Source organism: Canis lupus, chromosome 9 (genome assembly GCF_048164855.1).
Source record: "Canis lupus baileyi chromosome 9, mCanLup2.hap1, whole genome shotgun sequence".
Taxonomy (NCBI): domain Eukaryota; kingdom Metazoa; phylum Chordata; class Mammalia; order Carnivora; family Canidae; genus Canis; species Canis lupus.
In genome coordinates, this window is record NC_132846.1 from 24,328,809 (window position 1) to 24,346,212 (window position 17,404).

Sequence of the window (17,404 nt, forward strand, 5' to 3'; positions counted from 1 at the left end):
GTTTGCTAATTACCTGGTAGAATCCGTTGTGGGCTTTTCCTTTTCTAACCCCCCTACACCCATGTCTTTGATCTTTGTGCCACTGCTGTGTCTGCTGGGAAAACTTTCTTGTTTAGAAAGTTGTGTGTGGTTGTGGATTTCTGACAATGTTGGATTTCACCATTAATTTTTTCCTCATGTGTTATATATCTTCCAGGAATTTCTTATTGCTTCTGCTGGCATTTTCCTTGTTTTTTTCAATGTTTAAAAAATGAAATATTTGTTAATATTATTTCATTTTGAGGAAGAAGTAAAATTTGTGGACTTCTTCGGCCATCTTGATCAGAAATCCCATAAATTTCCATTATTATGATCACTGACATATTTCAAAATAACTATTTTTATGACTTCTGTCATTTGTACTATCACCAAGCAAATAATATACTCCTCCAAGAAGATCTAAAAAGAATAATAACTTGGTTTTACGTTTCCAATCCTCTTTTTTTCTTCATTGTTTGATCTCAATAGTCTGAAATCCATCTGAAATTCAATGTTCAGTTCTCATATTAGCAAGGCTGTGTCATCTAATAAAATAATGTTTAGCTTTCTTCATTATCAAATCTGTTCTAAATTTTTTAGATATATTTTTTATCTTTTAACTTCTATGGTTCTTTGTGTGTGTGTGTTTTTAAAGATTTTATTTATTTATTTATGAGAAACACAGAGACAGAGGCAGAGACACAGGCAGAGGGAGAAGCAGGCTCCATGCAGGGAGCCCGACCTGGGACTTGATCCCGGGTCTCCATGATCATGCCCGGGGCCTAAGGCAGCGCTAAACCACTGAGCCACCCAGGCTGCCCCATGGTTCCTTGTTTTGATCATTAAATCTTTAATACTTTTTTTTTGACAAATTGTTCCAAGTCTTGAAATGTACTTATTTTTTGGTTTGAAGGGAAAAAGACAACTCTGACTCTTTTAAATTTTTGTAGATTTTTCTTCAAGCTTTTTTTTCTTTCTTTTTTTTTTTTAAGCTTTTTTTTTTTAAATCTATAAACTTTGGGCAAAGGAAAAATTCATTCTTATTGTCCCTAATTTAAATATAATGGTTTAGTTTCTTTTAGGTGTATTGTTAAGAGTCTTAGCACTGGCAATCAGGTATTTAGGGTGTACTAGCAAGGGCGTGGAGATTGAACAAAAACAATTTTTTACAGGCATCACATTAGACACTGGAAGACAGTGGTAAATAAGAAGATATAAAGCCTACTAATGGAGAAGGGAGAAAATCACATAGTGATAGTAATTAAGAATGATGAGCTTTATGACAAGGCAATTACTAGGATTTATCAGAATATACAGTAGCATTTTCTATCTTAATCTAGAGGAGAGAAAGTCTCCTAGGAACATTATGATATCCCTACCAGGACTGTGATTTACACATCAGCAGTACTGTCTGAAACTAATACATTAATTATAGATTGAATCTTCTGTTTGTGTTTTCTGTTTTATCAGATGCTTTTCATAATTCTTTTTTTAATAATAAATTTATTTTTTATTGGTGTTCAATTTGCCAACATACAGAATAACACCTAGTGCTCATCCTGTCAAGTGCCTCCCTCAGTGCCCGTCACCCATTCACCCCCACCCCCCGCCCTCCTCCCCTTCCACCACCCCTAGTTCGGTTCCCAGAGTTAAGAGTCTCTATGTTCTGTCTCCCTTTCTGATATTTCCCACACATTTCTTCTCCCTTCCCTTCTATTCCCTTTCACTATTATTTATATTCCCCAAATGAATGAGAACATATACTGTTTGTCCTTCTCCGTTTGACTTACTTCACTCAGCATAATACCCTCCAGTTCCATCCACGTTGAAGCAAATGGTGGGTATTTGTCATTTCTAATGGCTGAGTAATATTCCATTGTATACATAAACCACATCTTCTTTATCCATTCATCTTTCGAAGGACACCGAGGCTCCTTCCACAGTTTGGTTATTGTGGACATTGCTGCTATAAACATCGGGGTGCAGGTGTCCTGGCATTTCATTGCATCTGTATTTTTGGGGTAAATCCCCAACAGTGCAATTACTGGGTCATAGGGCAGATCTATTTTTAACTCTTTGAGGAACCTCCACACAGTTTTCCAGAATGGCTGCACCAGTTCACATTCCAACCAACAGTGTAAGAGTGTTCCCTTTTCTCCGCATCCTCTCCAACATTTGTAGTTTCCTGCCTTGTTAATTTTCCCCATTCTCACTGGTGTGAAGTGGTATCTCATTGTGGTTTTGATTTGTATTTCCCTGATGGCAAGTGATGCAGAGCATTTTCTCATGTGCGTGTTGGCCATGTCTATGTCTTCCTCTGTGAGATTTCTGTTCATGTCTTTTGCCCATTTCATGATTGGATTGTTTGTTTCTTTGGTGTTGAGTTGAATAAGTTCTTTATAGATCTTGGAAACTAGCCCTTTATCTGATAGGTCTTTTGCAAATATCTTCTCCCATTCTGTAGGTTGTCTTTTAGTTTTGTTGACTGTATCCTTTGCTGTGCAAAAGCTTCTTATCTTGATGAAGTCCCAATAGTTCCTTTTTTTCTTTTGATTCTTTTGCCTTTGTGGATGTACCTTACAAGAAATTACGTGGCTGAGTTCAAAAAGGGTGTTGCCTGTGTTCTCCTCTAGGATTTTGATGGAATCTTGTCTCACATTTAGATCGTTCATCCATTTTGAGTTTATCTTTGTGTATGGTGAAAGAGAGTGGTCTAGTTTCATTCTTCTGCATGTGGATGTCCAATTTTCCTAGCACCATTTATTGAAGAGACTGTCTTCTTCCAGTGGATAGTCTTTCCTCCTTTATCGAATATTAGTTGACCATAGAGTTCAGGGTCCACATCTGGGTTCTCTATTCTGTTCCATTGATCTATGTGTCTGTTTTTGTGCCAGTTCCACACTGTCTTGATGACCACAGCTTGGTAGTACAACCTGAAATCTGGCATTGTGATGCCCCCAGCTATGGTTTTCTTTTTTGATATTCCCCTGGCTATTCGGGGTCTTTTCTGATTCCACACAAATCTTAAAATAATTTGTTCTAACTCTCTGAAGAAAGTCCATGGAATTTTGATAGGGATTGCATTAAACATATAAATTGCCCTGGGTAACACTGACATTTTCACAATATTAATTCTGCCAATCCATGAGCATGGGATATTTTTCCATCTCTTTGTGTCTTCCTCAATTTCTTTCAGAAGTGTTCTATAGTTTTTAGGGTATAGATCCTTTACCTCTTTGATTAGGTTTATTCCTAGGTATCTTATGCTTTTGGGTGCAATTAAATTGGGAATGACTTCTTAATTTCTCTTTCTTCAGTCTCATTGTTAGTGTATAGAAATGCCACTGACTTCTGGGCATTGATTTTGTATCCTGCCACGCTACCAAATTGCTGTATGAGTTCAAGCAATCTTGGGGTGGAGGCTTTTGTGTTTTCTATGTAGAGTATCATGTCATCGGCGAAGAGGGAGAGTTTGACTTCTTCTTTGCCAATTTGAATGCCTTTAATGTCTTTTTGTTGTCTGATTGCTGAGGCTAGGACTTCCAGTACTATGTTGAACAGCAGTGGTGAGAGTGGACATCCCTGTATTGTTCCTGATCTTAGGGGAAAGGCTCCCAGTGCTTCCCCATTGAGAATGATATTTGCTGTGGGCTTTTCATAGATGGTTTTTAAGATGTTGAGGAATGTTCCCTCTATCCCTACACTCTGAAGAGTTTTGATCAGGAATGGATGCTGTATTTTGTCAAATGCTTTCTCTGCATCTAATGAGAGGATCCTATGGTTCTTGGTTTTTCTCTTGCTGCTATGATGAATCACACTGATTGTTTTACGAGTGTTGAACCAGCCTTGTGTCCCGGGGATAAATCCTACTTGGTCATGGTGAATAATTTTCTTAATGTATTGTTGGATCCTATTGGCCAGTATCTTGTTGAGAATTTTTGCATCCATGTTCATCAGGGATATTGGTCTGTAATTCTCCTTTTTGGTGGGGTCTTTGTCTGGTTTTGGAATTAAGGTGATGCTGGCCTCATAGAACGAATTTGGAAGTACTCCATCTCTTTCTATCTTTCCAAACAGCTTTAGTAGAATAGGTATGGTTTCTTCTTTAAACGTTTGATAGAATTCCCCTGGGAAGCCATCTGGCCCTGGACTTTTGTGTCTTGGGAGGTTTTTGAAGACTGCTTCAATTTCTTCCCTGGTTATCGGCCTGTTCAGGTTTTCTATTTCTTCCTGTTCCAGTTTTGGTAGTTTGTGGCTTTCCAGGAATGCATCCATTTTTTCCAGATTGCCTACTTTATTGGCGTATAGCTGTTCATAATATGTTTTTAAAATCGTTTGTATTTCCTTGGTGTTGGTAGTGATCTCTCCTTTCTCATTCATGATTTTATTAATTTGAGTCTTCTCTCTCTTCTTTTTAAGAAGGCTGGCTAATGGTTTATCTATCTTATTAATTCTTTCAAAGAACCAACTCCTGGTTCTGTTGATCTGTTCCACAGTCCTTCTGGTCTCAATTTCTTTGAGTTCTGCTCGAATCTTAATTAACTCTCTTCTTCTGCTGGGTGTAGGATCTATTTGCTGTTTTTTCTCTAGCTCCTTTAAGTGTAAGGTTAGCTTCTGTATTTGAGTTCTTTCCAGTTTTTGAATGGATGCTTGTATTGTGATGTATTTCCCCCTTAGGACTGCTCTTGCTGCATCCCAAAGATTTTGAATGGTTGTATCTTCATCTCATTAGTTTCCATCAATCTTTTTAATTCTTCCTTAATTTCCTGGTTGACCCTTTCATCTTTTAGCAGGATGGTCCTTAACCTCCACGTGTTTGAGGTCCTTCCAAACTTCTTGTTGTGATTGAGTTCTAATTTCAAGGCATTATGGTCTGAGAATATGCAGGGGACGATCCCAATCTAGAGCTAGATTGAAGTCACCAAGTAGAAGTGTATTATTATCTAAGTATTTCTTCACTTTGGTTATTAATTGATTTAAAAATTTGGCAGTTCCCACATTCGGGGCATATATATTGAGGATTGTTAAGTCCTCTTGTTGGATAGATCCTTTAAGTATGAGATAGTGTCCATCTTCATCTCTCACTACAGTCTTCGGGGTAAATTTTAGTTTATCTGATATAAGGATGGCTACCCCTGCTTTCTTTTGAGGACCATTCGAATGGTAAATGGTTCTCCAACGTTTTATTTTCAGGCTGAAGGTGTCCTTCTGTCTAAAATGAGTCTCTTGTAGACAGCGAATAGATGGGTCCTGCTTTTTGGTCCAGTCTGAAACCCTGCGCCTTTTGATGGGGTCATTAAGCCCATTCACGTTCAGAGTTACTATTGAAAGATATGAGTTTAGTGTCATCATGATATCTATTCAGTCCTTGTTTTTGTGGATTGTTCCACTGGACTTCTTCTTAAAGGGGAATTTTAAGAGTCCCCCTTAAAATTTCTTGCAGAGCTGGTTTGGAGGTCACATATTCTTTCAGTTCCTGCTTGGAAGCAGGAAGCTCTTTATCTCTCCTTCCATTTTGAATGAGAGCCTTGCTGGATAAAGTATTCTTGGTTGCATGTTCTTCTCATTTAGGACCCTGAATATATCCTGCCAGCCCTTTCTGGCCTGCCAGGTCTCTGTGGAGAGGTCTGCTGTTACCCTAATACTCCTCCCCATAAAAGTCAGGGATTTCTTGTCTCTTGCTGCTTTAAGGATCTTCTCTTTATCTTTGGAATTTGCAAGCTTCACTATTAAATGTCGAGGTGTTGAACGGTTTTTATTGATTTTAGGGGGGGATCTCTCTATTTCCTGGATCTGAATGCCTGTTTCCCTTCCCAGATTAGGAAAGTTTTCAGCTAGGATTTGTTCAAATACATATTCTGGACCTCTATCCCTTTCGGCGCTCGGGAACCCAAATTAAACGTAGGTTTTTCTTCCTCAGGCTGTCGTTTATTTCCCTTAATCTATCTTCATGGTCTTTTAATTGTCTCTTTTTTCCTCAGTTTCCCTCTTTGCCATCAACTTGTCTTCTATGTCACTCACTCGTTCTTCCACCTCGTTAACCCTGGTCGTTAGGACTTCTGGTTTGGATTGCATCTCATTCAACTGATTTTTAATTTCTGCCTGATTGCATCTAAATTCTCCAGTCATGAAGTCTCTTGAGACTTTTATGCTTTTTTCTAGAGCCACCAGTAGCTGTATAATAGTGCTTCTGAATTGGCTTTCTAACATTGAATTGTAATCCAGATTTTGTAACTCTGTGGGAGAGAGGACTGTTTCTGATTCTTTCTTTTGAGGTGAGGTTTTCCTTCTAGTCATTTTGCTCAGTGCAGAGTGGCTAAAACCAAGTTGTATTGGGAAAAAGAGGAAAAGAGAGGAGAGAAAGAAGGAAAGAAAAGAGAAAAAAAAGAAAAAGGAAGAACAAAAGGAAAAAAGAGAAGAAAAAGAGAAAGAAAAAGAAAGAAAGGTGAAAAAAAAAAGGGTGGGGGAAGCAATCAGAAATCACAAAGAAAAAAAAAAGAAAAAAAAACACGGGTGAGTATCTTCTGATTCTGTATACTTTAAGTCCTTTGACTTCCCCTGGACCTTGTCCGCCTCGCTGGTCTTCTGGGGGAGGGGCCTGTTGTGCTGATTTTCAGGTGTGAGCAGTTGGGGGAGCTGCTCTGCCCCCCGCCTGGTGCAGGGCTCAGTGGGGGGTTGTTTACCCCGTGAGGCCCCTGGAGGAACAACCGCAGTGGCAGGGCCAGCTCTGGAGCCCTGGAGTCAGCTCCCGCAGCAACTACAGATCTCTCAGTCTGCAGGGCCTGGAGGCTCCGGGGCGGGGCTGCTGATCTGCTCAGCTCGGGGCAGGAGCGTCCTTGCTGTCCTGGGCCCTCCCGGCCTCTGCCTGTCCCGGGGGAGGCCGGATACTGGGCTGTTTCCCGGCGCCCTGTGCTCCAGGGCCTGCGCTGGTGGATTCGCGCTCCCGCCCCGCAGCCCCCTCCGCGGAGCCGCCCCCGAGCCCCCCGAGCTGCTCCGGGTCCCGCCTGCGCGCTGCAGCCCTTAGGGAGCTCGGCGCACTCTCCCGGGGCGCAGGTGTCTGTTACTGTCCCCGGGAGCCCGAGGGCATCCCCGCCCCCCTGGGTCCTGCTCCACCTCCCCGCGAGCCCCTTTCCCCCGGGAAGGTCGGTGCAGCTCCTGCGTCTCCGGGACGGGGCTCTCCTGTCCTGGGGACACTCGCCCCGGCCTCAGCCCGGCTCCTCGCGGGCCCCTCCCCCTTGGAGGCCTTTGTTTCTTTATTTCTTTTTCCCCGTCTTCCTACCTGGATAGAAGCGCGAACTCTTCTCACTGTAGCATTCCAGGTGTTCTCTCTTTAAATCTCAGGCCGAATTAGTAGATTTTCAGGATGATTTAAAGGTTATCTAGGTAATTTGGTGGGGACAGGTGATTTGGGGACCCTGCTCTTCTGCCATCTTGCCCCTCCCTCCCGTTTTTCATAATTCTTATTTGTATATTTTAGTTTGTGCTTCTTAAACTGATAAAACTGCCATAGGGATATGAGGTCACAGGACACACGTGTCTTGTTTTCCCAGAGTATTTTGTTGTAGAATACAAGATATACATGAGTTTATTTTAAGAGAAAGACTATGATTTTCAGGGAGAGTTCTTCCTTGTGAAAGGCTTGGGGAATACATTCACTGTCCCCTTTCATTATTTCAGAAGAAAAACCTGAGAAGCACCAATTTGAGTATTCTGTGTTGTTCTTTACTACCAGTTGTCTTATTTATTTTTCATATAATTTATTCTACTGTACTTAAACCTGGTCTTCCCCTTAATTTCACATGAATTCTCTCTCCCTCATTTGTAAGTATATTAAATTAAATGTCAAATTGTAATGACTTCCTCCCCTCAAGTCAGTTGTGGAATGTTAAGGTGGAGCCTGCTGAGATGAACTCTTAAGTGGCCTTATGGCTCAGTCTGATTCTGCACTTGTTAAGGATGAAGTCTGGTGACTACGATAGTGTGGTGAGGACTGATTATTATAGGATCATAATGACTTGTCTTTCTGGCAACTATATGGTAAGTACAAAGTTCTGTTATTCAGTAATTTCAAATTTCAACTTTGTACTGTGTCCTTGGAGTCAAGACTGGTTTTAGAGTTCCTTGTTTGGTATTAGGTTTTTCATTTCTGTTTCTCTCTTAAGGTAGCCTGGGAGCATTGCTCACAGCTGTTTTTTTAAGTCTGTTTGCCTTCATGAAAGCCATAGGAGGCTTCTATCACAGATTGGAGGACTACCCCTCCTTCAAAATTTTTAAAAATTGGGCAGCCCAGGTGGCTCAGCGGTTAGTGCCACCCTTCAGTCCAGGGTGTGATCAGGGGGACCCGGGATAGAGTCCCACGTCGGGCTCCCTGAATGGAGCCTGCTTCTCCCTCTGCCTGTGTCTCTATCTCTCTCTCTCTCCTCTCTGTGTATTCTCATGAATAAATAAATAAAATGTTTTAAAAAATAATTTTTTTAAATTAAGCTAACCTAGGTTTTTTTATTGGGAAGGGTGGGGTCAAGACTTTGAGAACCTTGAGACTCAGAGATAACTTGTGTGCTTGATGTAATGATCAGGGAAAAATTCAGGTGTTGAGAAGACTAGCCAATCATACAAATAAAAGAAAGCTTTAGAAAGAAACTTAGAGATGCTTTGATTTAACATCTTTTTATTAGAGGTGGAGATAATTCTGGGCTCAGCAAGTGTGAGAGACTTGCTCAAAGATGAGGGACTTATTCAAATAAATTAAGTTGATAACAGACTTAAATTAGGCTTTTAGTCTTAGGATGATTTTTGTACATTTAAAATTGCAATTCTGCCCAAAGTCTCTGTGGCAAGCATGTCAGAACACTCTGGTAACTGGTTTCTTGGCACCACAGTATTCAGCCACTAAAATTGGATTTTACTTCTCTACCTTTTGCAGCAGACTTTTTCCTTTACCTTTCTCTCAGGTTCCCTGGAATTTCTTCAGGTAATTAAAAACAAACTTTATTTTATTTTTATTTTTTAAGATTTTATTTATTTATTTATGACACACACACACACACACACACACACACACACAGAGTGGCAGAGACACAGGCAGAGGGAGAAGCAGTCTCCATGCAGGGAGCCTGATGTGGGACACCATCCCGGGTTTCCAGGATCAGGCCCTGGGCTGAAGGCAGCACTAAACCGCTGATCCACTGGGGCTGCCCTTAAAAACAAATTTTAACTTAAACTGAGAGATGAACAGGACAGACTGGAAAGAGATGAGTACCTCTGAATGCTTTAATCTATTCTTATCCTTAGAAGTTCTTTTCAATATTGCTAATAAGGTACATTTTTATAATCAAGTTGTTAATATTATTTAGGCTTTTAAAACTCAGAATTCTGTAAAAAAATTCTATATATTTCATGATTCATTTCATTCTACTTATACTATAATTTGGGGATTTAAAATTTTTCTTTCATAAACGGTGACTATGAATGATTTTGTAGAAATTATTCCCTTAAACTTTCTTTCTAGACTTAAAAGAAACAAACAAAAACCCTGATGTCACTATGAATCTTCAATCTTTTGGTATGACTTGCTTTATTTGGAAATAACTCCTCATTAATATTATTATTTCAGTGTTTAGAGTAGATAGTTTTATTTTAGAGGAAGTTATTGTCTAGTTGGCAAATAAGTTTTAAAATAACACTAGAAATATCCATAATTCTTGTTCTTCCTAAACCTCTGCTTGGTATTTTCTTCAAAATAATATTAATTTTCATTTTATTTTAAAAAATCAACTAATCATGAGTATTTATTTACTAATGACTATTAAACACAAATTTAATCTGACATTTTTTTTATTCAGACCCATTGCTCATAACCTTGGATTATGTGTGGGGTATGGAAAAGAAATTTAAGGCCATTATCAGTTCTCAATTTAAAAAAAAATGATATATATATACATATAGGCATCCACAGAATAACATTTTCTGGCTTTCTCATTCATTGAGTAGTAGCCCATATAATTTTCAGTCATTTTGGATTTCATACTGTTGCTTTAATATGCTGTATTTATTATAAGACAACTGCATGCCTTTCCTTATCATATTCTGTCTAGGATGTCATTCCTCCCTTACTCTCCTGATTGATCTGCTCGTTTGCTTGCTTATCTATAAAGATTCAGTTGAAGAGTCATTCTCCCTATGGCAGTCCTCCGCAGTAACTCCTCTCCTTAATGTAATATTAAAAATAATCCTTTTCTTTGTCCTGCTTCAGTACTGTGTACATATGTTTTTGTAGAGCTAGAGAACACTTGATTGCTAAAAACAGCAACAACAACAAAACAAGAACTTTATGTCTGTGATTATTGATGATCTCCATTATGTATTAGGTAATTTCCTATATGGAAAAAAAAAACATTTACTTGTCAAAATCTGTAGGGAAAATATATAACAAATCATTGAAAAACTCCAGAATCAAATTCTTAGAGTGATAATATGTTCGTTACACTTTTAAAAAGTTTGTCTCCTTTTTCTTTTTTCACTGTGAACTTCTTGAGAGAGGAGACTATGTCCTTTTTAATTTTCTGTTTTCCCTACTTAAAAATGTATTTTACCCATTGAGGGACTCAGTTGCTATTTGTTGAATGAATGGATGGGCAACCAGGGATTGTGGCAAATAATGTATATTCTTTCTGCTTGCTCTGTGTGTTGCGTATTTTCCATTTGCCCCTCCAGATCCATTATCTGCTCTTATTACTTTGCTGCCTGGGCCTGACTTTTAAGACCCGTGTTAATGGGCTTCCATGTCCATTAGATCTCAGTTGAATTTAGAGATTCAACTGAGGAGATTCTTCTTCTAAGGAATTCCTTGAAGGAGATTGGAGGAAGAGAGGGTTTATTTCCCAGCGTTTCTTCTTGTGAGATCACTTTGGATTAGTTGTGTGCCTTACTGAAGATCTCTGTTACTCTCAATAGGGTTTCTCTACAGGACTCTTTGCTTCTTGATTTAGTAACTACTCCTTTCCCTTATTCCTATGGGCAACTCTTCTGAGTATTATACTATCTTTTGTGGTCCTTCTATACCCTACTTATATCTTTATAATTCATCTTTTCATAAGTAAATTTTCTTGAATTACCATATTTGATGTTCCATTTGTTTCCTGTTAGGACTCTAACTGCTAGACTCAACAACCATTCTGGTTTCTCTTTGGATGAAAATTCTTCTTTTCCTTTCAGTAACACCCTTTCTCTGTGTATAGCTCATGGTGCTGATCCCATGGGTTTGTTCCAGGGATTGGCACATGACTCAGATTTGGTGGAGTAGCTGTCCCTCTAGCTTGAGTTATTGGTTTATGTATGGGCTCAGTGCCAGAAGCATTTCTTTTCTTGCATTTTTTTTCTAACACTACTGGGAAGGAGGCAGTCCTTCCTGAAGTTGTAGTAAACTGGGATTATCTGGGAGCTGTCTTTGTCTTCATGTGGAGAGTCTTTATGAAAATGAAACCAATACATATGGTGTTATTAACATTCACGAACTATGCTTGTGTGTTAGGAACTGGGAGGAAGAAACTGACTATATGTGAAGGATGAGTTGTAGTAATTTATGACCAAAGCATCTAGAGAACAGAGGTCATTTTGTTTCTGTATGTGTCTGTGTATCTATTAGCTTGTGGTTGTCAAGATTTAAACACTAATGATTCTAATTCTAGGTGATTATAAGAAATTTATCTACATGATATTAAGAAGCTTATTTCAAATTTTCTCAAAAATTGTAGCATGGATCTTTTCTACTTTGGGTTTACAGTAAATGTCTTATTTTCCTACTTGAAAAATATTTATAAGCTTAGTCTTTTTATTCTTCCATGGACCAATGTTTTCCAAATAAAGATTACTAGGTTTAGCCTTAGTTTGAAGAAATCTATCAAATTGATTTCACTTGTGATCTAAGTTTCATTTTCACTTAAATCTCCAGGGCAGGAAACCTACCAGTTGCACTAACTGTTCTCTTAGTAAGAATTCTGAGTGAAGCTGAGAGCAAATTGCCACAGGCAAATAGAATATATTCTTGAAAAATGCCTTGTTTCTGGCTGCATCTCAAAATAATTCAAACATGATAATTTCCTCAAGCAGGAGTTTAAGGTGCATAATGTATCTAAGAGACATTTCCTAAGACTTCAGCCAGTTAAGCAAGTCTTAGAATTCAAAAGTCATGGTTGCATTTTTATTCAAACAAGTCTGAACATTCAAACCATGCTTCTTTTCCTGAAAGAGATGGAAATGAAAACAACAACAAAACAATGTGTTCTTTTTTTTTTTTTTTTTTTTTTTTGACGTTTTCCACTACCCTGTTTTCCAGTAAAAACAATGTGTTCATTTTTAAGGGTTGGGATGAAAGGATGCTTCTTGATTTAAAAGCTAATAAAAGAGTTACAAATCTCTATGTAAGTGTCAAGTTTTTGTTTTTGTTTTTTTTCAGGAATTGAAATTCTTTCAAATAACACAATTGATATTCTTTTTCCTAAGGTTTGATCCTTTGGAACTCAATTGTCAGTTTTTCTAAAAGGAAAATACTACAGAAACAATGTTTCAGTCTGGGATAAACAATCACATACCTTCTGATTTGGTGGTTAAAATATTTGCTAATAAATAAAATACTCGCTAATAAAACACTTGCTAATGAGTCTGAGTCTTGATTGTTCAGCTCTTCCTCTGAGTCTCAGAGGTAGCCCTGTAACCTCCCTTCAAAACTCCCACCCTCTTATTTTGTAGGATTTTTCCTTTTTTTCTTTTTCCTCACTAGCCTGAGTTGATTCTATTGCTTGCGACTAAAATATTTTAATCATGTGTTCTAAGTGGTTGCACTGTTTCTTTATTATAACAGGCAATGGAAGATGGCTACCCCTGGGAAAAGCACAAATCTTATAATTTTACTCCAAAAGTATTAATGACTCTTTCAAAAGAGATTAAAATAAATGTTAGCAAAAAAAATCGAGTGATCCCTATCAGCAGTTATGTCCACTTCCACATATAATATTTCATTTGACTTTATATTAGTTTACTAAGGCTGCCTAACAAATTACCTCAAACTAGGTGGCTTTAAGTAACAAAAGATTACTCTCTAACAGTTCTGGAGGCCAAAATTCCAAAATCAAGGTGTTGACAAGGTTGGCTCCATCTGAAGTCTCTGAAGGAGAATGTGTTTCATGCCTCTTTCCTAGCTTCTGATGCCTACTGGCAAGTCTTTGAACTTCTTGGCTAGTAGCTGCATAACTTCATTCTCTTCCTTAGTTTTCACATGGGCTTCCCTTCTGTGTCTCTGTATCTTCTCCATTTCTGTCTCATATAAAGATACTTGTCATTGGATTTAGGGCCTACTCTAAATCCAGGATAATCTCACATCTTGAGATTCTTAATTAAATCTGCAAAGACACTATTGTAAAAGAAGATCCCGTTAAGAGGTACTGGGTGTTAGGACATATCTTTTTGGGATTGCTATTCAGCCCATTAGATCCTTCAGTAGTCTGTGAGATGGGTGACAATGTTATTCCCTTTTCACACATGCGTAAACAGAGGCTGAAATCACATATCCAGCACAGTAGAAAAGCAGGACACAACCAAAAACACCAACCAAAACCTCATTCTAAGACTAGTGCTTTTTCTTCTATGTCACAGCCTCTCTTGACATATTACTTTTGGCTTACATAATCATTTCATCTTTTTTTTTTATATTTTTTTTATTTGAGAGAGAGAGAGAGAACGCTCACGCACATATGCACACAGGGTGAAAGAATCAGACTCCCCACTGAGCAAGGAGCATGACATGGGGCTTGATCCTAGTACCCTGGGATCATGGCCTGAGCTGAAGGCAGATGCTTAACTGACTGAGCCACCCAGGAGCCCTTCATTTTATCTTTTAAATAGAAAATAACACATAGTTTAACATTGTTCATAGGTTTGACAAAGTTATATATTTTATCAGCATCATGTTTCATTTCCTTGATATTAAATGATTCTTGTTAACAAGCTATTCCTAACAAAATCCCTCAGCTTTTCAGAGAGCAAAGGAATTTAAGAGAGAAACCAAATATATTTTTCCTCATCATCCTCAGCCATTATTTTTTTACTCATGATTTTAATCTTCTGTTTATATTGCTATACTTCTGCTTATTCTCATCCCACTTCCAGATCCCTGGGGTTTGGCTAGTGATGAGCACTTCTGAAGAATCCCAGGGAAGGCATGCTGGCTCTGTCTGCAACCCCCTTTTCTTGGCACTCTGTGTAAATAATCAAGGATGCACCTGTTCCATTACAGATATGGGAATAAGACCATGATGCATGTTTGAGTTTTGGGTTTTAAAAGCATCTATTTTGTAGACTGGTCATGTTGAGGTCAGACCACAGAGAGTACAAGGTAACATGTGAATAAACTTGCTGCAAGATATGCCACATGGCAGTAATTTGCCTGAGTGACCTAAGAAGCCTTGTCTATCTTCCCATGTTTTTCTAAGATTTGGAATATTCTACAATCTCACAAAATTCAAATATCCAATTCACATTGAATCATTTATAGAAGTTCAGAATATATAGGAAGGTTGTAATTTGGTTTTATAAAACAATTCTTGACTTAAAAAAAGGTTTCATTCCTGTATTACTGAACTTTTGCCTTATATTAATTTGATTTTATTGCTTAGAAGGGGTTACAAAGTAAACAATATGTGGGTAAAAAGACTAATCTAAAAAATTGAGCATTAAATTTTTTTTCAAATTAAATACCTATTCACATACACATTCTAGTTTCACAAAAATAATTCTTCCTTGAAGTCAGTTCCACATTTTTCAAGAAGTCCTAAAGTCCAGGTTTTGATGTCCTTCTCTTCTCAAATTTGATTAGCAATTAGTTTGTATTCTATGATTTAATTTTTTTTACAAAATTTTTGTACATTAATTTTTTGTACATTATGGTTTTGAGTGCTTATCCCATATCTTATCACCAGACTATCCCGAACCTGGTACTTGTCTTGGTGTCTGCAAGTAATAGCCAAACATACCAAATATTGAGCTATGACTGATACAAGTACAAACTACAATTATTTTAAGCCCAGAACTGATAGCACCATATTTCCTACTATATTACATGATATTTTATTGCAGGTTTGCTGAACAGTGTATCAGACACTGTTCCAGATGCCTTCTATATATTCACATCAGTTTGTGGAAAATTTGAAGACAATGGTTTGTTGGGAAATCATAGCAGCATTGTTATTGTTTTGAGGAATATAATTTTCATCAGAGTTTTGGTTGATAGCCCTTTCTGGAGGATTTAATTCCTATTATGCAAAGTCAGGATCAACCTGACTTTCATCTTCACTTTTCTCTTCTAACCCTGTCCCCTTTCAGTGTTTTCAAGAATTCACATTTTTTATCAATGCCCATTCAAATCAGTTTGGATAGATGAGGCCTGTTGATTAATTTTGTCAACAAGTGCAGAATTTGAGTGATTATACTCTTTTATTAAATTTTTTGTACTAACATTCGTGGCAGCTGATTCAAAAGTATTAGAATTGTCAATATCGTAGGTGGACTTAGGAGTGAAAGAAATCCCAGCTTTAGTTTCTTTAGTTTGGCTTTTCCATACTGAGCTTTTGTAGGAAAAGCAGCACATTTAGGGACTAAGACTTTATACCACTTGAAGCAGCCTTGTTCTTAATTGGCTATAACTAAAAATTTTCTACTCCTGGGAATCCAGATATCTGCCAGTCTTTATTATTTTTTAATTATTATTTTAAAGATTTAATTATTTTAGAGAGTGCATGTGTATGAGTGGGGGGAGAGGCAGAGGGAGAGAATCTTCAAACAGACTCCCCACTGAGCATGGAGCCTGATATGGGGCTCAGTCCCACAACGCATAAAATTATGACCTGAGCTGAACCCGGGAGTCAGTTGCTTAACTGACTGAGCCATCCAGGTGCCCCTCTGCCAGTCTTTTATATCATCTTCCTCAATGACCAGCATTCTTAATACTCTAGGTATAGGTTTTAGAGGCTATTCTAAGAAAGAAGCTTAAAAGACTCTTGGTTGAGTATTTGGGTGTTTGGGCATGTAGCCCTATATACCTTAGCTAATGATGTTTAGTTTAATTGTTTCTCATATTCAGGAGTTAAGGATATATACGATCTTCAGCCTCAATCTGTTTGCATTCTCACTTATCTCCCCTTAGCACTCTTCATTCCCACCCCTGGTTTTATTGCTAGGGACATTATTTTTGTGGAGTTGCTTTTTTTCCAGAATGGAAAGTACTGCTGTAAGAATAGGAATTTCTACCATAGTATCTGTCATGGACTGAATGTTTGTGTCCCCCACAAATTCATATGTTTTAAAGTTCTAATTCCCAGTGTGATGGTATTTGGAGATGAGGGCTTTGGGGAAGTAATTAGGTTTAGCTGAGGTCTTAAGAGATGGGTCCTCATGATGGCATTAGTGTCCTTAGAAGAGACCAGCAAGCTTGCTCTCTCTCTCCTTTCTATGTTAGGACACAGCAAAAAGATGGCCATCTGTAAGGCAAGAAGAGAGCTCTTACCAGAACCTAACCATACTGATATCTTGATCTTGGACTTCATAGCCTCCAGAACTGTGAGAAATGTCTGTTGTTTAAGCCATGCAGTCTATGGAATTTTCCTATAGCATTTTGAGCAGACTAAGTATATCCCTTTTAATAATTTATATTTTCAATGCGATTTATCTCCTGTATACACTATCCAATTTTTCTTACCTTACAGTGTTAACTCCATTAGAATGCCCAATACCAGAGTCAAAAATATTTCAAAAATTTTGTTATCTATTATTTTACATTAGAAGAACTTTCTGTCCATGTAAAGTTTTCATAATGCTTCTCAAAATTCAATTATGATTTTTGATGGTAGAGAAGAAAAATTGAAGTTATGCTGTGCCATTTTGGGTTAATTAGTCTTTGATTCAGTAAAGAGCAGTCTTCAATATCTCATGGCAAATCCTAAATCCAATAGGACTGCACAGAAATGTGCTAGGATTTTTCTCTGAAATAGTGTTTTCTAGTTTGTTTTTTAAACTTTGGTTTTTTTTTGAAATGATACCCAGGTTTTCACATCTGAAGGAAAAACATTTTAAATCATCAATGGAGGCATGTAGCTACCTTGGCACTACCATGCTCCTGTGAAATGGCAATATCTTAAATATATTTACACTTTTAATGTCTTCATTTAGAAAAGTTGTCCCACTGTGACATAGAACAAGCTTACATCAGAAATTCCTATAGCTTTAAATAAAGATAAAAATATCTGTCATGAAACTTCAGCAATATTTAAACGGTAATTTGAAACTGTTTAAAGTTCTTAGCATATGGATCAAAAATATCTTATAGCTCTCTGAAGAA

The 17,404-nt window shown here is 37.8% G+C and overlaps 1 pseudogene; it reads right to left on the minus strand.

Moving 5' to 3' along the window:
• Window positions 1-15,187: 15,187 nt before the first annotated feature.
• On the minus strand, window positions 15,188-16,613 carry LOC140640609 (vasculin pseudogene; annotated as a pseudogene).
• Between the last annotated feature and the right edge of the window lie 791 nt (window positions 16,614-17,404).